At 47.4% G+C, this 19442-nt stretch overlaps 1 pseudogene; it reads right to left on the reverse strand.

Annotated features, from left to right (window-relative positions):
* Window positions 1-1637: 1637 nt before the first annotated feature.
* On the reverse strand, window positions 1638-15411 carry LOC130197537 (serotransferrin-like; annotated as a pseudogene).
* Between the last annotated feature and the right edge of the window lie 4031 nt (window positions 15412-19442).

A 19442-nucleotide genomic window follows, 5' to 3' on the forward strand; every position in this document is an offset into this window, starting at 1 on the left:
GAAAATAGCCTCATGTGGGCGTGATTAGTCACCGGATAGTTGATTGTAAGTGATGGTAGTGCAACGTATCTGTTTGTCGGTCGTTCTTCTAAAAACAGGTCTACAGCGAGATCAGTAAGAAAATATGATTTTGCGGTTTTACGTCTTCAACTTCAGCTTGAGGCTGGGGAAAGTACCACAGCTGTGGAAGACCTCCTGTGTGGTACCAGTACCGAAGACCCCGCGGCCCAAGGACCTCAACAGCTTCAGGCCGGTGGCATTAACCTCCCACCTGATGAAGACCCTGGAGAGGTTGGTCCTTGTCCAGCTTCGCCCCCTGGTGAGCTCATCGCTGGACCCACTTCAGTTCGCCTACCAACCTGGCATCGGGGTGGATGACGCCGTCATCTTCCTGCTGCAGCGATGCCTCTCTCACCTGGAAAAGGCTGGAAACACTGTGAGAGTCATGTTCTTCGACTTTTCCAGTGCCTTCAACACCATCCAGCCTTTGCTTCTGAGGGACCAGCTGGAGCAGTCCGGGGTGGACCACCACCTCACTACATGGATCCTGGACTACCTCACCAACCGTCCACAGTATGTGAGGATAGGGGGATGTGAGTCAGACCGGGTCTCCTGCAGCACGGGGGCTCCACAAGGAACCGTTCTGGCTCCATTCCTCTTCACCATCTACACCTCGGACTTCAATTACAACTCCGACCACGTCTACCTGCAAAAGTTCTCTGATGACTCTGCAATCGTTGGCCTCACCTCTGCCGACGATGACAGGGAATACAGAGAACTGAACCAGGACTTTTTGGAATGGTGCCAGCGGAACCGCCTCCACGTCAACTCCAGTAAGACCAAGGAGCTGGTGGTGGACTTCCGCCGTGGTAAACGCTCTCCTCCGGTACCAGTGAGCATCCAGGGACTGGACATTGAGATTGTAAAATCTTATAAGTACCTGGGTGTTCACCTGAAACACAAACTGGACTGGGCTGACCACACACACACTCTATGAGAAGGGACAGAGCAGACTCTTTCTGCTGAGGAGACTGAGGGCCTTTGGAGTGCAGGGAGCACTCCTGAAGACCTTCTTTAACTCTGGTGGCATCCGCCATCTTTTATGGAGTGGTCTTCTGGAGCAGCAGCATGGCAGCGGCTGACAGGAAGAGGCGGAACAAGCTGCTAAAGAAGGCCAGCAGCGTGCTGGGTGTCCTCTGGATACTGTGGAGGTGGTGGGGGACGGGAGGATGATGGCAAAGCTCTCGTCCCTGATGAACCACGCCTCACACCCCATGCTTGACACTCTCGCAGCTCTGCACAGCTCCTTCAGCCACCGTCTGATTCATCCTCGGTGTCTGAGGGAGAGGCAGCACAAGTCATTCCTTCCTTCTGCTGTCAGGCTGCACAACACACTGCAGTAGATTGCTGGAGATCCTGGCAAACTCAACACTTTACTCAGCACTTTACTTTGTTTTCCCCTTGTATATATAGTTTCCTCTGTATATTTAGTCTTTTAGTATTTAGGATTAGTATTGTTATTGTGTTTTGTGTTTTATTTTTATTAATGCTCTAACGTGCACCTGCTGCTGTGATCCTGAAATGTCCCCACTGTGAGACTAATAAAGGATTATCTTATCTCTTATCTTATCTTAATGTGTGAAGTGTGGTTAAGGTGCCCGAATCACTGCAGGCTGAGTGAGGAGGCACCACATGCTCCGTGGCGGTCACTAGTTTGTTTCCTGGCAGGAATGGAAAGTGCAAGATTTCTCCAGATCGGTTGGGAACGGAAAGAAAAGAAGAAATAGCGTATTTAACCCTCCTGTTACCTTAGGGTCAATTTGACCCCATTCAATGTTTAATGTCGGTGTTCTTTCGGGTCAATTTGACCCCGGCTGTTTTTCACTGTGTCAAACATATAAGAAATATCAACTTTTTTATATATTTAAAGGGCTATTTAGGTAGTCAACAAACAAACATAAAGTACCTCACACTTAAACTTGGAAAACAATATTAATTCTAATAATTTTCTGGAGGTTTTAATTGCTGGGGTCAAATTGACCCCAAGGGTAAAATATGTCAGTAAATATAAAGGTAACAGGAGGGTTAAACATTGAATGGGGTCAAATTGACCCGAAGGTAACAGGAGGGTTAAGCTGAATGTGATGCGTCTTGGATGCAGAGATACATTTTGAAAGTTAATGTCTCGACTGTTCAAGATTCAAGAGATTCAAGATGTTTTATTTGTCACATACACACACAGGGTGTGCAGTGAAATGAAAGTGGCAATGCTCAGCAGGAATGTGCAAGGGCAACAAGTACACACTATTTACAATAAAAAACAACACAATATTTACAGTAAGTGTGTGTGTGTGTGTGTGTGTGCCTAAGAGGGGCAGTTGTGTGGGTCTATGTGGGGGTCCTGGTGAGGTCGGAGTTCACAATCCTGATGGCCTGAGGAAAGAAACTCCGTCTCAGTCTCTCTGTTCTTGCAGCGTGACTACGGAGGCGCCTGCCTGACCGCAGCAGCTGAAACAGTCTGTTGTTGGGGTGGTGAGGATCCTTCATGATCCTGCCGGCTCTGGTTCTGCACCTCCTGGTGTACAAGTCCTGCAGGGTCGGGAGTGTAGTTCCAATAGTTCGTTCAGCCGAGCACTACTCTCTGCAGAGCCTTCCTGTCCTGAGCGGAGCAGTTGCCAAACCAGGCTGTGATGCTTCCTGTCAGGACGCTCTCTACAGCTCCAGAGTAGAAGGACTGAAGGATCCTCTGGGAAACTTTAAATTTCCTCAGCTGCCTGAGGTGGTAGCAGCGCTGCCTTGCCTTTCTCACCAGAGTGTCTGTGTTCGTTGACCATGTCAGATCCTCGGTGATGTGGACTCCCAGGTATTTATACCGCTCACCCTCTCCACAGTAGTCCCGTTAATCCCCAGTGGTGAGTCGTCCTCTGTTGTTGTACCCTCCTAAAGTCCACAATCAGCTCCTTAGTTTTGGTGACATTCATGATGAGGCTGTTGTCCTGGCACCAGAGTGACAGATCAGCAACTTCCTCCAGGTAGGCCTTCTCGTCGTTGTCGGAGATCAGGCCCACCACCACTGTGTCATCCGCAAACTTGATGATGGTGTTGAGCTGAACCTGGCCACACAGTCATGTGTGTACAGGGAGTACAGTAGGGGGATCCTGTGTTCAGGGTGAGGGGTTTGGAGGTGTGTCTGCCCACCCTGACCACCTGTGGCCTGGCGGTCAGGAAGTCCAGGATCCAAGCACACAGGGGACTGTTCAGTCCCAGCTGAATCAGCTTGCCGGCCAGTCTGGAGGGACTATGGTGTTGAAAGCTGAACTATAATCAATGAACAGCAGTCTCACATAGCCCCCTCTGGCTGTCCAGATGAGAGAGTGTGGTGTGCAGTACCTGGGAGACAGCATCATCCGTGGATCTGTTTGGGCGATAAGCAAACTGCAGCGGGTCCATGGAGGAAGGGAGGAAGGCGCAGATGTAGTCCTTTATCAGCCTCTCAAAGCATTTCATGACCACCGAGGTGAGGGCCACCGGTCGGTAGTCATTCATACATGCTGGAGAAGCATTCTTGGGCACAGGGACAATAGTGGATCTCTTGAAGCAGGCGGGGACCACGGACTCAGCCAGGAGAGGTTGAATATTGTGGTGAACACTGGAGCTAGCTGGTTAGCACAGGTCTTCAGTACTCGCCCAGATATGCCATCTGGACCTGCAGCTTTCCTGGTGTTCACCCTCAACAGAGCCCTCCTCACACTGTGCTCGGTCACAGAGAGTGTGTGTTCATCCCCAGCGGTAGAACTCACCTCGGCTACGCTAACGGTGTTGTTGTTAGCCGGCGAGCTAGCGCTGTTGTTGCTAGCCTCAAACCGTGCATAAAATGAGTTCAGGTCGTCCGCTAGGGATGCGTCGGCACTCACCATTGCGCGGGATCTGCTCTGGTAGTCTGTGATAGTCCGTAGCCCCTGCCATAGGCGCCTGGTGTCGCGCTGCTCCATCTGTGATTCCACTCTGTCTCGGTACCTCCTCTTGGCCTCCTTCACCGCCCTCCTCAGTCCATAGACCGCTGCCTTGTACTCGTCCATGTTGCCGGATACAAGACCGGAGTTATAGGCAGCAGTACGGGCGTTCACAGCTTCACGGATGGATCTATCAACCCACGGCTTTTGGTTAGGAAAGACCCTAACTTTTACCGTGGGGACGATGGTGTCCGCTAGCGTTGCTATGAGGCTCATTGCTACTTCCGCAAACTCGCTGACGTCACTGGAACTGGATTGGATCATGTCCCAGTCGACGACACGCAGAGCGTCCTGTAGCTCAGCCTCTGATTGGTCAGACCACCGCTTTACGTCCCTCGTCACTACCGCTTCCCGCGCGATCTTTTGTCGGTACTCCGGTAGCAGGAAAATGGCGGCATGGTCTGATTTGCCGAACGGAGGGAGAGAGACAGCCTTGTAGCCTCTCTTGAATGGCGTATAGCAGTGGTCCAACGTTCTTTCCCCTCTGGTAGCACACGTAATGTGCTGGTGAAAGTTCGGCATGACTTTTTTTAGGTTTGCCCTATTAAAGTCCCCAGCCACCACCACAGCCGCGTCGGGATACTTGTTCTGATGCCGACATAACACATCATGTAGGTCCGATAGTGCTACGTCGGTGTCCGCTTGTGGTGGTATGTAGACGGCTGTGGTGATGACCGAGCTGAACTCCCGGGAAGGTAGAATGGACGGCATGAGATCGTCAGATGTTCCAGGTTCGCGAGCAGGAACGAGAAAGAGTCTTAATGTCCTTGGGGTTGCACCACTTGTTGTTAGTCATGAAGCAAACCCTCCACCCTTAGATTTACCAGACTCTTCCGTTCTGTCTGCACGGAAAACAGAGAAGGACTCGGTTGGGCATATGACTCGATCCGCACCAGCGGGTCAGCCATGTTTCCGTCAGACAAAAGATGTTACAGTCCTCATGTCCCGTTGGAATCTGATCCTTGCCCTAACATCATCCATCTTATTTTCAGAGACTGGACGTTAGCAAGAAGGATGCTGGGCAGAGGTGGACGGTGGGCTTGAACTCTCAGTCTGTTCCGAATTCCGCTCCGTTTCCCTCGATGTTTTCGTCGTCTCCCCGTAGTAGCGGCTCCACTGTTGTTGTTGTGGTTCGCTCGTACGATCTCTGCCGGCCACGCTGGATCGATGGAAAAAGTGGACAAAAACCCTTGTTTTGCGCAAAAGTTTATGTCCAAAAGTGTGCTGCGGTCGTATGCTGTTATTGCCGATGTGTTTGTGGCAAAGAAAATATTAAAAATAAACACAAAAACTAAAAGAGCGCACAATCTCCGCGGAGCTACCTCGACGGCGTCTGGACACAGCCGCGCCATCTTCTATCCCATTACTCTTGATTTGACCAACGGGACTACAGACCTGGAGTGGTTTCCGTGCACTGTCTGAGCGAACTCATGGCATTCATGTACTCTGGTCCCAGAAAGCTTTCATAGCTTGTTCCAGCTTCAACCACCTGGAGACACTTTAGTGGAGTCCTTGAAGAGGAGGTTCTTTCCACCTTCGGACAAGCTGAATGCGGCATCACTGACAGTGGCACCAAATGCGGACTATAATGAGAAATAAAAGGGAGATTTCAAATGTTCCTTTGATCGAGTAATTTCGACATCCATAACAAGGCCGTAAAAACATCTTTAAACTTCAAAACAAGTGTGCCAACCCCCTCAAAATGCCCTTTTTGACTTTGACCCTGTATTTTTCCCTCACTGACCTGCTGCTCCAAGAGAATGCGAACAACCTCGTTGCGGCTGTCAGGGCGAGTCACCACCGCGTGGGCGGCACAGCAGCCAGGTGACAAGAGAGGTAATCAGTGACTGGCACTGGACTCTTCCCGGACAGATCAGCTGGTACTCATCATTGTTGACTTTAACAAAGAAGAGTAGCAAGAATGTTATAGTTTTATACAAAATGACACAGTCGCAGTTTAGATGTGGACCGGTCCGTGTCCGTCTCTTACCAGCTGTGTTGTCGAGTATGGTTGAGTGTTTGATGAAGGCAACGTCTCCGGAATCCTCAACCAGACATCTACAATGAAGAAAACACAACTTGAGCAATATGAAGATGGGTTTTCCACCCAGAGCAGGGTGAACTGGAAGAGCAATTCACATTAATTTGCTCTGTCAGATGAGAACATTGATACCGCTCTCATGTCTGGTTGCTAAGTAAAGAGCTGGAGTTGAAAGGCAGTTAGCTTAGCTTAGCATAAAGAAAGGCAGTCAACCTGTCTCTCCATCCATCAATTATCATCCGCTTGTTCCGGGGTCGGGTTGCGGGAGCAGCAGACCCAGCAGGCTGACCCAGACTTCCCTCTCACCCGCAACATTTTCCAGCTATAACCATTTGTTCATGACATAGAAACGGTTCAAACCAAGTTTATTTATTTTTATTTGCAGAGCCGTAAATATTATTGCAACTAATCTTCATTTCCCTCATTTTGAGGAATCCCGAAGCTTTCCCAGGCCAGCCGGGAGATATAATCCCTACAGCGTGTCCTGGGTCTGATCGGCCTGTCAATCTCCCGCTCCATTTTACCCTCACTCGTGAACAAGACTGCGACATACTTGAACTCCTTCGCTTGGGGTACTCAAGATTTGGAGGTGCTAACTCTCACCCCCGCTGCTTCACACTTGGCTGAAAAACGCCCCAGTGAATGCCGGAGATCACCTGCTCCCCCCCCCCCCCAGGCTGCGCCCAGATATCCTGTCCATGAAAATCACAAACAGGACCGGTTATAAAGGGCAGCCCTAGCGGAGGCCAAAACCCACTGGGAACGTATCTGAATTAATGCCGAGAATACGAACACAGCTCTTACTGCAGGCGTACAGAGACCGGATAGCCCGTAGCAACGAGTCCGGAATCCCATATTCCCGCAGCACCCCCCGAGGGACCGGGTCGAAAGCCTTCTCCAAGTCCACAAAGCACATGTAGACTGGTTGGGAAAACTCCCAGCACCCCTTGAGTATTCGTGCGAGGGTAAAGACAACCGGGACGGAATCCGCACTGCTGGTCTTGAATCTGAGGTTCGACCGACGGTCGGAGCATCCTTTCCAGCACCCTGGCATAAACTTTACCCGGAAGGCTGAGTAGTGTGATACCACGATAGTTTGTCCCCCTTTTTGAAAATGGGAACCACCACCCCGGTCTGCCAGTCCAAGGGCACTGTTCCTGACCCCCATGCGACATCGAAGAGGCGTGTCAGCCAAGACAGCCCAACAATGTCCAGCGTCTTCAGCATCTCAGGGCGGATCTCATCCACCCCCGGCGCCTTGCCACCAAGGAGCTTCTTGATAACCTTAGCGGCCTCTGCCAGGGATTTTATGGGGTGGGAGTTGAAGACCTCCAGGGTCCTCGACCAGAAGTTCCCAGTTCACCCGCACTCCACGTTTGGGCTTGCCAGGTCTTTCTATCTGACTCCCTCGCCATCTGATCCAACTCTCCACCAGGTGGTGATCAGTTGACAGCTCTGCTCCTCTCTTCACCCGAGTGTCCAAGATATACGGCCGCAGATCAGATGATACGATTACAAAGTTGATCATTGATCTCCGACCTAAGGTGTTCTAGTACCAGGTACACTTATGAGCCACCTTATGTTCGAACATGGTGTTCTTTATGGACAAGCCGTGGCTAGCACAGAAGTCCAATAACAGAACACCGCTCAGGTTAAGATCGGCAAGCCGTTCCTCCCAATCACCCCCGCCAGGTTTCTTTGTCATTGCCCACGTGAGTGTTGAAGTCTCCCAGGAGAACTATGGAGTCGGCAGGCGGCGCCCTTCCCAGGACCCCTCCTACCGACTCCAAGAAGGCCGGATACTCTGAACTGTGGTTTGGTGCATAAGCACAAACCACAGTCAGAGCCTTACTCCCCGCAACCCGTAGGCGCAGAGAGACGACCCTCTCGTTCTCCGGGGAAAACTTCAACACAGCAGCACTCAGCCGGGGGCTTGTGAGTATCCCCACTCCCGCCCGGCGCCTCTCACCCTAGGCAGCTCCAGAAAAGAACAGAGTCCAACCCTTCTCCAGGAGCTTGGTTCCAGAGCCAGTGCATTGCGTGGAGGTGAGCCCAACTATATCTAGCTGGTACTGCCTCACCTCCCGCACCAGCTCCGGCTCCTTCCCCGCTAGCGAGGTGACGTTCCACGTCCCTAGAGCTATTCCATGCTGCCGGTGATCGGCTCGCCCAGGCCCCCTGCCCGGCCTGCCGTTCGGCCTACATAGGACCCGACCCCGATGCTTTTCCATGCGGCTGGTGGGTCCACAGGGTGAATGCTCCATGTTATTTCTTCGGGCTGACACCGACCGGACCCCATAGGCGACGGCCCGGTCACCAGACGGATATGTGAGCGATATCAATCTTTCCTAATTCTCAGAAAGAAAGCAAATGTGCGCATCTCCCAAAATGTCTCTCTATCCTTTTAAGGACGCGCGTTTAGAAATGCACTGTTGCCATCCTACCTTAAGGCGCCGGTGGAGCCGTAGTAATCCTCGTCAGCGCTGGCTTTGCACTTGGAATCATCCTTAATCTTGCGGCTGCCGACACACTGAGTACAGAACGGAGAGGTGGGGTCTGAGCCGGGGGCACAGCCGCTGATGAAGAACTTGGCTGAGGAGAGGAGGGGATACAATGTGTTGGCGTTACACTCGGTGTGTGGAAAAGGCAACCGTGAGAATGTGAAGCGACACTAAGGAGTAATGTCTTTTTGTGAAATATGACTTTACTGAGTTGTCTAAGCCATGACAAAAGTATGTTGCAACAAGTGTACTTTGTAATTAAATACGTGAACATTTTGCAACTTTGAAACATTTCCTCATGTGGTTGATAGGAAACATAATCTTGCTGGTGTTGCGTTTCTGAACATATTTGAGATTTTCCTGTCACACTCACTGAAGTCACAGTCGTTAGTCTCTTTGTGTATTTGACCCATGGGGACGTTCCAGCCAGCAGTTCTGCCGACGCCAGTGTGGCAAGACCTCTTGCCCTTCAGGGTTTTCCAGGTCAACCCTGAACTCTTCTTTACCACGGCAACAGCGTAGTAAGAGGAGGCCTTGGCTACGACGAGAGGGAAAATACAGCATGTATGAATCAAAAATATATCCCTCGGACAATTATTGGTATTAAGTCATTTCATTTAAAGGTTCATCTTAAAGCTGTGAGATGAACATTTTCTGCTATTACACTTCCATATTAATCAGTTCCATGTAAACTGTTTGCATAATCTAGAAAGTCTTTAAGCCAGTGCAAACTAGATGTTGTCTAGGATCGTTGCTATTGTCATATAGTCACATAGATGGAATGTTTTCTTTTATGGTCCTCAAGGCACATGCACAAATCACACGTTTGGTTCTCATGTCGGAGATATCGGAACATTTGATTGAGTCTGTATTACCTCCAGGGATGCCGCACTGATCTGCGGAGAGAGACAGATTAAAATATTGTAGGAAAGTTAGAAATAAATGTAACGGCACGGTGTCTGTGCTGTGTAAGCATCCCACCTGCGTCGTACTGCTCCACCATAGCAGGAACAAGACCACACTTCCCAGCGGTGTACACCTGTCCTCCATCCACTGCCATTGCGTCGGCCTCTTTACGCTACAGGATGACAGAGATCACAGATAATCAGATACACAAATTTGAACAAAGAAAAACATCTCACGGTTGTGACGAAAAGACTGTTTTACCATAATCTTTTTCAGGCACTCTTCAACAGTAGGGGCAGTCTCGCATTCAACTTGGGGGTCGGCGTCACCACTGTTGCCGTTCCACGTGTCACACTTGACCGTCTCAGCGTGGCCCACGGCACACCATTTAATGGCAGTGGATTGAGTGCCTGTTGGCTCTGGAAAGTGAAGTACAACCATAAACAAGTGTCTGCAGTCTAAGATGAATACGTGTGTTTTTGTCTACTAATGTTAAAAGTACCTTTCTTAAGGGAACGGATGATGCTGGTATATCCAGCACCTAAATACAGGAAGGAGTCGGTGTTTGGGGGCAGCTGCACCAGCTTCTTGGTGGAGTCTTTGAACATCAGGTTTTTGCCAGGTGCATAGGCTTCAGAGGAGAAGAGGTCAAAGCCCTGAAAAGACAAAAGGAAAGTTCTTTCGTTATGTAAGCCCACGAGTTACATGTTTCAATGAATCACTGTATTTCTCAACGGGGCCCTTTGTGCAGTACAACATTTAGTACCATACCTGTACTGAAGTCAGGCTGTTCCAGATTAATCCAGCCAGCTGTTGGTCCTTGCGCTGACAACAGCGTGGGCTGGTGCTCTGGCCAGGTGGCATTTTTCATAGTCGTCTATTGGCGCCCTGGTGTTATCTTTGCACAGCAGCTCGTAGTTGGCCTTCTCCGACTCTGAAAGTGTGCAACAACAATGAGACACAAGTTATTTAAATCTTCTACTTCTACATAAACGTTTTACCCATCTTCTCCCCACCCTGTTTTGTGAAGTCAAAGTCTACGGTTCATCAAAGGAGCGCTTTGTTTCTCGATTTGTTTACAAAATATTGTATTAGTTATTATATTATTATTATGTTATATTCTGACAAAGAGTGAGAATCTTAGCTGTTAAAATAAACATAAAAAAGTGTAATAAAGCATTAAAACAGCCTCATATGAGTATATGATACAGGTTTACACTACCGTTCAAAAGTTTGGGATCACTTAGAAATGTCCTTATTTTTCAAAGAAAAGCATTGTTTTTTCCAATGAAGATAACATTAAATCAATCAGAAATACACTCTATACATTGTTAATGTGGTAAATGACTATTCTAGGTGGAAACGTCTGGTTTCTAATGAAATATCTCCAGAGGTGTATAGAGACCCATTTCCATCAACTATCACTCCAGTGTTCTAATGGTACATTGTGTTTGCTAATCGCCTTAGAAGACTAATGGATGATTAGAAAACCCTTGAAAACCCTTGTGCAATTATGTTAGCACAGCTGAAAACTGTTTTGCTGATGAGAGAAGCTATAAAACTGGCCTTCCTTTGAGCTAGTTGATTATCTGGAGCATCACATTTGTGGGTTCGATAAGACTCTCAAAATGGCCAGAAAAATGGAACTTTCATGTGAAACTCGCCAGTCTATTCTTGTTCTTAGAAATGAAGGCTATTCCATGTGAGAAATTGCAAAGAAACTGAAAATTTCCTTCAGCGGTGTGTACTACTCCCTTCAGAGAACAGCACAAACGGGCTCTAACCAGAGCAGAAAGAGAAGTGGGAGGCCCGGTGCACAACTCAGCAAGAAGACAAGTACATTAGAGTTTCTAGTTTGAGAAATAGACGCCTCACAGGTCCTCAACTGGCAGCTTCTTTAAATGGTACCGCAAAATGCCAGTGTCAACGTCGACAGTGAAGAGGCGACTCCGGGATGCTGGCCTTCTAGGCAGAGTGGCAAAGAAAAGCCATATCTGAGACTGGCCAATAAAAGAAAAGATTGGTATGGGCAAAAGAACACAGGCATTGGACAGAGGAAGATTGGAAAAAGGTGTTATGGACAGATGAATCCAAGTTTGAGGTGTTTGGATCACACAGAAGAACATTTGTGAGACGCAGAACAGGTGAAAAGATGCTGGAAGAGTGCCTGACACCATCTGTCAAGCATGGTGGAGGTCATGTGATGGTCTGGGGCTGCTTTGGTGCTGGTAAAGTGGGAGATTTGTACCAGGTAAAAGGGATTTTAAATAAGGAAGGCTATCACTCCATTTTGCAACGCCATGCCATACCCTGTGGGAAGCGCTTGATTGGAGCCAATTTCCTCCTCCAACAGGACAATGACCCAAAGCACACCTCCAAATTGTGCAAGAACTATTTAGGGAAGAAGCAGGCAGCTGGTATGCTGTCTGTAATGGAGTGGCCAGCACAGTCACCAGATCTCAACCCCATTGAGCTGTTGTGGGAGCAGCTTGACCGTATGGTCCGCAAGAAGTGTCCATCAAGCCAATCCAACTTGTGGCAGGTGCTTCAGGAAGCGTGGGGTGACATTTCAACAGATTACCTCAACAAATTAACAGCTAGAATGCCAAAGGTCTGCAATGTTGTAATTGCTGCAAAAGGAGCATTCTTTGACGAAAGCAAAGTTTGAAGAAAAAAATTAATACTTCAAATACAAATCATTATTTCTAACCTTGTCAATGTCTTGACTATATTTTCTATACATTTTGCAACTCATTTGATAAATAAAAGTGTGAGTTTTCATGGAAAACACGAAATTATCTGGGTGATCCCAAACTTTTGAACGGTAGTGTATATTGTGTGGAGAATAAATAAATAAATACATACATATATACATAGAGTTAGAGACTGATCCTCCCATCATCAGATAATTGGCTTGGTTTTAAGATGGAAATAATATATTGTATATATCAGTTTGAACAATTAAAATGGGGACTGGCTTCTTGTTTTTCTCCCTTTGCCTTAATTATGTCATTTTCATAACAAGTTTGCCCTCCATAATATCCAATGAATCTGATATATATGTGATGCTGCCTGTCTGAAAGTCTTTTTCTTGTTTTGTTGTTATTGTAATTGATAAAACATCTAATTTAATAAAAAGATATATGGTAATGAATTATTAAACAGGATGAGGGCATTTAGCTAGTCTTATACTGTAGATTTGAAACAACTGACTAGTTTAGTTGCTGACATTTACTATGAGTCCATAATTCATATTAGAATAAATGACCGTGTGACACTGACCAGGTACAGTGAGGTGCTTCACAAAAGCCACGTCTCCAGCGCCGTCCTTCAGGCACCTATTAAGAAGAGCAGTCGACAGGAACACCAACATTAGTGGTTTGTTTGTTCCCAACATTTCCACTGGGTTCAAGAAGGCATCACATTACATTAAAATGTCACAGGATGGAGGTGTGGTCATATTTGGAAGAGACATGTGCAGAGGTCGATGGAGGACGATACAACTGAGAAGGATTAGAGATCAGAGACTAATACTGACTGGAAGGCTCCGCTGTAGTCGTAGTACGGCTCAGTGTGAGACTTGGAGCAGTCTCCCCTGCAGAGTTGGCACAGATTGCTGCCCCTTGTGGCCCCCGGGACACAGCTGGCCGAGAAGTAGTTGCCCACAGCTGAGAGACAAAAAGCAACGTCGTTAGCAAAGATTTTAGAAACGTTTGTCCCAGTGCCTGTAAAGCAGCTCCACCACCCACACCGATGAGACAGCTTGACCACAACATAAATAAAGTCTCAATAATGCTCTTTATTACTTGGAACTTTCTGGACAAGACTGGAAAGCTTTATAAATCATCAACATTGTGTTCTACAGGGGTTGTATGGGCCAGATTGTTTCTTGGCTGGGCGTGGCCTATGACTTTATGTTACAATTTGACATTTTTACACTCAGATTAAGCAAATTAAATGTGCTAATTGGTGATCTTTAGAGGTGCTGCAGGGTGAATTTTGGACAGAGCCGTTTCTGCTGGCTGTAGCCTCATATTTAACTGGCAGGTCTCCCATTACATGAAATGACAGGTATCTGAGAATACAAATCCAGAGAAAACACATTTCACACTGTGATCACTCGTGACATATCGCCAAGTAACTTTTATTTGAGGATTGTGCCTCACATAGTGTAACTTACCCTTGACAACAGCTTCATCTTCAATGCCTTCCCACTGAATCAAACCCATGGACACCAGGGTTCCGATGGGGATGTTCCAGCCTGCAGATTTATTCAACCCAGTGTGGCAGGATTTCTTCCCCTGGAGGTCTCTCAGGCCAAATGTAGTGCCCTTCTTCACCACAGCAACACCGTAGTAACAGGTGTCCGACGCCGCTGGATGTGAGCAGAACAATTGTCAGGAAGAAGTCAAAACATGCAGCTCATGTAAAATCCCCTCTCTTGTTGGTCAGTAGAGAGAGCTGATTCGTGAACATACAGGTGTCGTAGTCCTCAGCAATAATGGGCTGCAGGCCATTGTTGTTCAGTCCAGCAATGTAGATGTCCCCTCCGTCCAAAGTGACGGCGTCTGCCTGATCAGCCTGATGGGAAATAAAATCACCCACAAACTGTCAGCAACCAGCAACATGAGGTTTAATTTCTCCGGCAACTCAAAGACATGTGACGAACAGTTTTCTGCATATTTTGTCAGTTGCTAAATGCAGTGGTGCAAAGTAACACATTTATTTAAGCACTTTTGTTTCTTGCAATGGTGAGATATGGGTACTTTTCTTGAATGTTTTGATTCAGTGCTACTTTATACTTACCCCATACATTTCAGGGTAAATATTGTAATGTTTTGCTCTTTTAAATGTGTTTGATGGCTGTTGTTAACAGGTATTTGTAATCTCGGCATTTTCTAAACTAAACATATGATCAATGTCCAAAATATAATTCATGGTTGAAGGTAAATTACCAAATAAAGCAGTTATCTCCAGCTCAACCAGCTAACACATACAGATGCAGCTTCTAAATACATGCATCACACATATGAGTTGTTGATACTTTGTGGCGAGGATCCCTTTAACCCATTATTTTTGTCAAGCTACTTTAGCAATAAGGGGTTTGTCTGGCTAACTTGCTCCTCCACTACAAAAGGTACAGTATGTATCACACAAAACGAAACACAAAACACAACCCGGAAAACAGTTTCATGCATTTCACTCAGTTTCTTTTCACTTACAGCACCTGGTATTCCCAGGCGGTCTCCCATCCAAGTACTTCCGGGATCAGATGAGATCGGGCCGCTCAGGGTGGTGTGGCCGTAAGCAGGGTTATGAATGAGAACACCTGTTTCTCTTTCTGCTACAATTTACACATGGTTAATTATACTGGTGCCCTTGTTTGTACTCATGTTGGATTATTTTTCTCATTGTGGAAGCGGTGGAAACTAACATTTACTCCAGCACTGAACACTTTTGAGCTATTTATACTTTGCATTTCCATTTGTATCCATATTCGAGTGAAATATTGTCCATGTTAGTCCACTACAGCTATAATAATAGATTCAGATTTGGCATGTTGAGCATGAATACGATGCACTGTGAATGACACACATTATTTTATTAGAGCATGCTCTGGGTAATATTTCTCTCCTCACCCTAATTGCCTCGATGCAGAGCTTGGTGGAGGTCATCCTCACGCAGGAGAACACCGGAGCTGCGGCCGCGAGCGCGGCGCATTTCTCCAGTTCTTTGGCCGAGGTGACGCACCATCTCACGTTGGTCGCTGGGGCCGCGGACACGGCGGCTGCGAATGCAGATCGGATTCAATCACAATGCAGGTACAGTAAGCGTGAAGTACATCTGTACTTACGACGGATGACATGTCCTTACCGAGGCACCCGAGCAGAGATGCGAGGAGGAGAGTCTGCATGTTGGACGGCGGGGTCTCCAGGTCAGCAGTGCAGGCTGTCCGGGAGGCAGCTCGGCCTTTTTATAGCAAACCTCTGGCTGAGCTGGGAAGGGGGGGACAAAAAGAAGAGAAAGAAAAGAGGCAACACTTTGCTCAGGTTTCCTAATGTGTGCGTGCTTGTTTACTTTTGTTTGCTGTCCGAAATGTCCACATACTGATAATTCACTGACTCCCCTTGGAAACTATTCAACCATTTGACCAGAATAAACGGGTTTATTAACATAATAAAATAGTGTCAACTCATTCAAAGCATGTTCTGTTTCCTCATTTCATTGTTAGATTTTAAGTTTATGTTATTTCATTCATTCTTGTGGTATGATTTGTTCTCTGTTTATCACATTTTTTAAATTTATTTTTAATTAGTTGTGAGTCTTGGAACAGAAAGTAGACCCAGATGACCTGAGGGGTCGGGGTGGTTCGTAAAGTAGCAGTTGATGTATTTAGGAGGATGTTGAAGTCAATTCTTTGTTGGACAGGACGTCAGTGCAAAGACCTCAGAACTGGAGGGATGTGATCCACTTTCCTGGTTTTTGTGAGGACTCGAGCTGCAGCTTTCTGACTGACTTTTTACAGACCTGTGAACGCACCGTTACAGGTCAAGTCTACTGAAGATAAATGCATGGACAAGTTTCTCTGAATCCTGTTGAGACATAAGTCCTCTAACCCTTGATTTATTCTTCAGGGGATCGTTGGCTGATATTCTAAATGTCTTGATATGGCTGTTCAGGTTGAGGTCTGAATCCATAACTTCTGGCTTTGTTTGTGGTTTTTAACATCAGTGATTGAAGCTGAGCGCTGACTTTCAATCATTCGGTGATGCCAGCCTCTCCATTCAAGATCGTTGGAAGAAGACTTATTTTTCAACTTTCACAGTAGCTGCTCTTTGCTACCCTGATCTTTTTTGTCAGCGTGTCCCCCCCCCCCCCCCCCTCCCCCGATTAAGTAGTCCTTAAATATAAAGTGACATAACATTACTCCTAATATTACTACTACTACTTGCACATAAATTAGGGACAAGGACAACAAAGATATACAGATAATTAGAAATATAACTTGTGTATACAAATTGAAGGATTATGTACAGTATGCATACATAAATATGATTATATACTCTATAAACAATGTGTAGGATTGTGATGTACCCAGGCACGTGCACAGATAGACCCCTAGTGGTGCTCAAGCACCAGCCCTTTTGCCCTGGATGAGTAAAGTGCCCTTTTTGCTGGAGACCACTTTTTTCATTCATCAGGATTTAAGAATAAAAGTTACTCTCTCTGTCATCAACTCCCCCCAAATGTGTTTTAATATCCGACGGGGCATTTATTTGAGTTATTGTGAGAATTTCGCCCCGACATGCTCCGCGGCGCTCATGACCCCCCCGCCGCGCCCTCCCCCCTCCTCCTCCACTTAGTACTCGCGCAGGTCTCCTCGCGCCACACAAACGGCTGCACCTCCTTCTCCTCTGACCCCAGCATCAGACCAACAGGCCATGACGTTGTTTGGTGATATTGTGTAGCCCATTTCTTTTTTTTGATTGGCTGATAAGTGGCTCCTCACGCGAACTCCAGGGGAGCGCTTGATTCCTCCACGGTGAGCGCAGCGCGGCTCATGTTTGCGCACTGCGGCACATTAAAACATTAAATAGCCGAGAGTTTTTTTCAGCGTGAGAAATACGATGTGTGGCAGGAATGCGTGACTTAAGACCGAAATGCGTGAGTCTCACGCTCAATGCGTGACACTTGAGAGCCCTGTAGTTATGTTTAGAGAATAGAGAGAGGGAGAAGAGAGAGAGAAGAGACAGAGAGAGAGGGAGAGAGAGAGAGAAGAGACAGAGAGAGAGGGAGAGAGAGAGAGGGAGAATTATTATGTTCTATTTAACAGCAGCTCGTCTAGGATTTGCGTGGCCAGACTGAAAAAAAATCATAAGGCCTCTCTGGTATTGTTCAGAGGGCCAGGCGAAATGTGGAGGCGGGCCGTTTCCGGCCCGCGGGCCTTAGTTTGAGGACCACTGCTCTTGGCTGTTGATGTATATCAATATCGCTCATTTCGAAAATGACAGTAAGAGGGCAATACGGATCCGTGTCAGACCAGGAGGGCAATACGTGGCTGGCATGACGACCCATTAGCCAATCAGAACGCTTGTACTGTTGTTGCTATATAATAATTCATCTTTATTCATAAAGAAAATGTAAGGTAGCGGTCTGATGCTGCCCAGAGGAAACGCAGGCCGAGGACAGCATCATCCGTGTATTGTTGCTTATGCTCCAACTCTGTCAGAATTTTTTTGGGCATTGGGTGCCCTTTTTTTGGGTTTGAGCACCTGCCCCCCAAAATGTCTGTGCACGTGCCTGGATGTACCTTTCAGAGCAGTTGCTCTTTGATACTCTGATCTTCTCTGTCAGTGTGTTCCTGCCAAAATGTGCGTTTTTGTAAGTATTGGCTGCAGTGACTTCCATAAGAGTTGTGTTTACAGAGTCACTGTTCCCCAACACAAGAGCAAAGTTTTTATTAGGGTCCTCGTGACGACTTCGTCGTAGAGAAACTTATTGTTTTTCAAGGAATTATGTTTCTCCAGCAATGAAAGTATTTTGGGGGGCTTTATCATATCAGGACTGGCAAAACAATTTGATATTTTAGAGCTTTGTTGTCCTTGTCCCTTATTTCTGTGCAAGTATATTAGGAGTGTAACCGAGCGTTATGGGTTTGTGTATCTGGTGCACTTATCACATGTGAACAAAAAGAATCGGGAGAACAAACGTGTCGCTCAGCCCACGGCTTCTCTCTTCATTTCCCCCCCAAATTCCTGTTACCTTCTTCTCTCTACCGCAACCCCGAAGGGACATATCATCTGCATCACCAACACACCTGAAACAGTCGGTTACATACGCCGCCCCCTCAATTAGAAACATCCCTGTTTAGTAACCAACAAACGCAAATAAATTAACACAAATCATCGCGAGAGAAACCAATAAATTAACATAGTGTTAAGGAATGGCTGGGAGCCACGGGGAGTAGGACTCAAAAGCAGACTTCGAGACGAGGTAGTGGGATTCAAAAGATCACGGTCTTTACTCGGCAAACATTTAGAGACAAACTGACACAGAACTGACACCGTATGCTTCAAACAAATAGGATCAACATCCCGGGTGGCAACCCAACAGTCAAAACAGAACATATTCTTGAAGGTGCAATGGGAAACGCACAACACGACCCCCGCAGGACCGTGCAGGGTCAGGTGGCTCTGCCACACCACCCCCAAGGCCAGTGTCGGACTGTGAGCACACGCTGCTCCCCCCCCCCCCTCGAGGAAGGCCGAGAAGCCCCACTTAAGGAGAAGACAGGAGGGAGGGTGACGTGTCAGCGACAGACCGTGATGGTAGGGCCAGAGTGTACCGCTTCAACCTATCATGGAACCACCTGGGTTCGGTCTAGCGGGTCAAGCGGGTTGACGATCCGGTATGTCAGGGCCGCCTCCTCGCCTGAAGCCAGCGCCTGCTCAACCCTGTACGGGCCCTTCCAGTGAGGCGCCAGTTTGGTGCGACTCAGTCGGGTTGTTAAGCCACACTAACGCGCCCTCTCCAAAAGGACGATGGCAAACCTCCTCTCATCATGATACATTTTCTGTCTCTCATGAGCTTCTGTAGCATGAAGCCTCGCTGCAGGCTCTCTCCAGTCTCCCCACCAGACATGGCACATACTCCTGAGCCCTGGGAAATATCAACCCTGTTAGGAATAAGAACATCAGCTGGAACTCGTGCCTCACGTCCGTGCATGAAGAAGAAAGGGGTGAAACGAGTGCTGGCATGTCTGGATGTGTTGTAGGCAAAAGCCACCTGCTTCACATAATCATCCCAGTCACCTCCATGTGAAAGCAGCATCTCCACCATACCGTCTGATTTGGGGTTGTAGGCAGTAGTGCGTGTCTTTTTTTGATAACTAACAACTTGCAGAGACTCTGAATCACCTCTGCCTCAAACTGTCCGCCTTGGTGGCTGTGCAGGACCCCAGGGATCCCGTGCACGAGCACA

This window comes from Pseudoliparis swirei, chromosome 8, assembly GCF_029220125.1.
Source record: "Pseudoliparis swirei isolate HS2019 ecotype Mariana Trench chromosome 8, NWPU_hadal_v1, whole genome shotgun sequence".
NCBI lineage: Eukaryota > Metazoa > Chordata > Actinopteri > Perciformes > Liparidae > Pseudoliparis > Pseudoliparis swirei.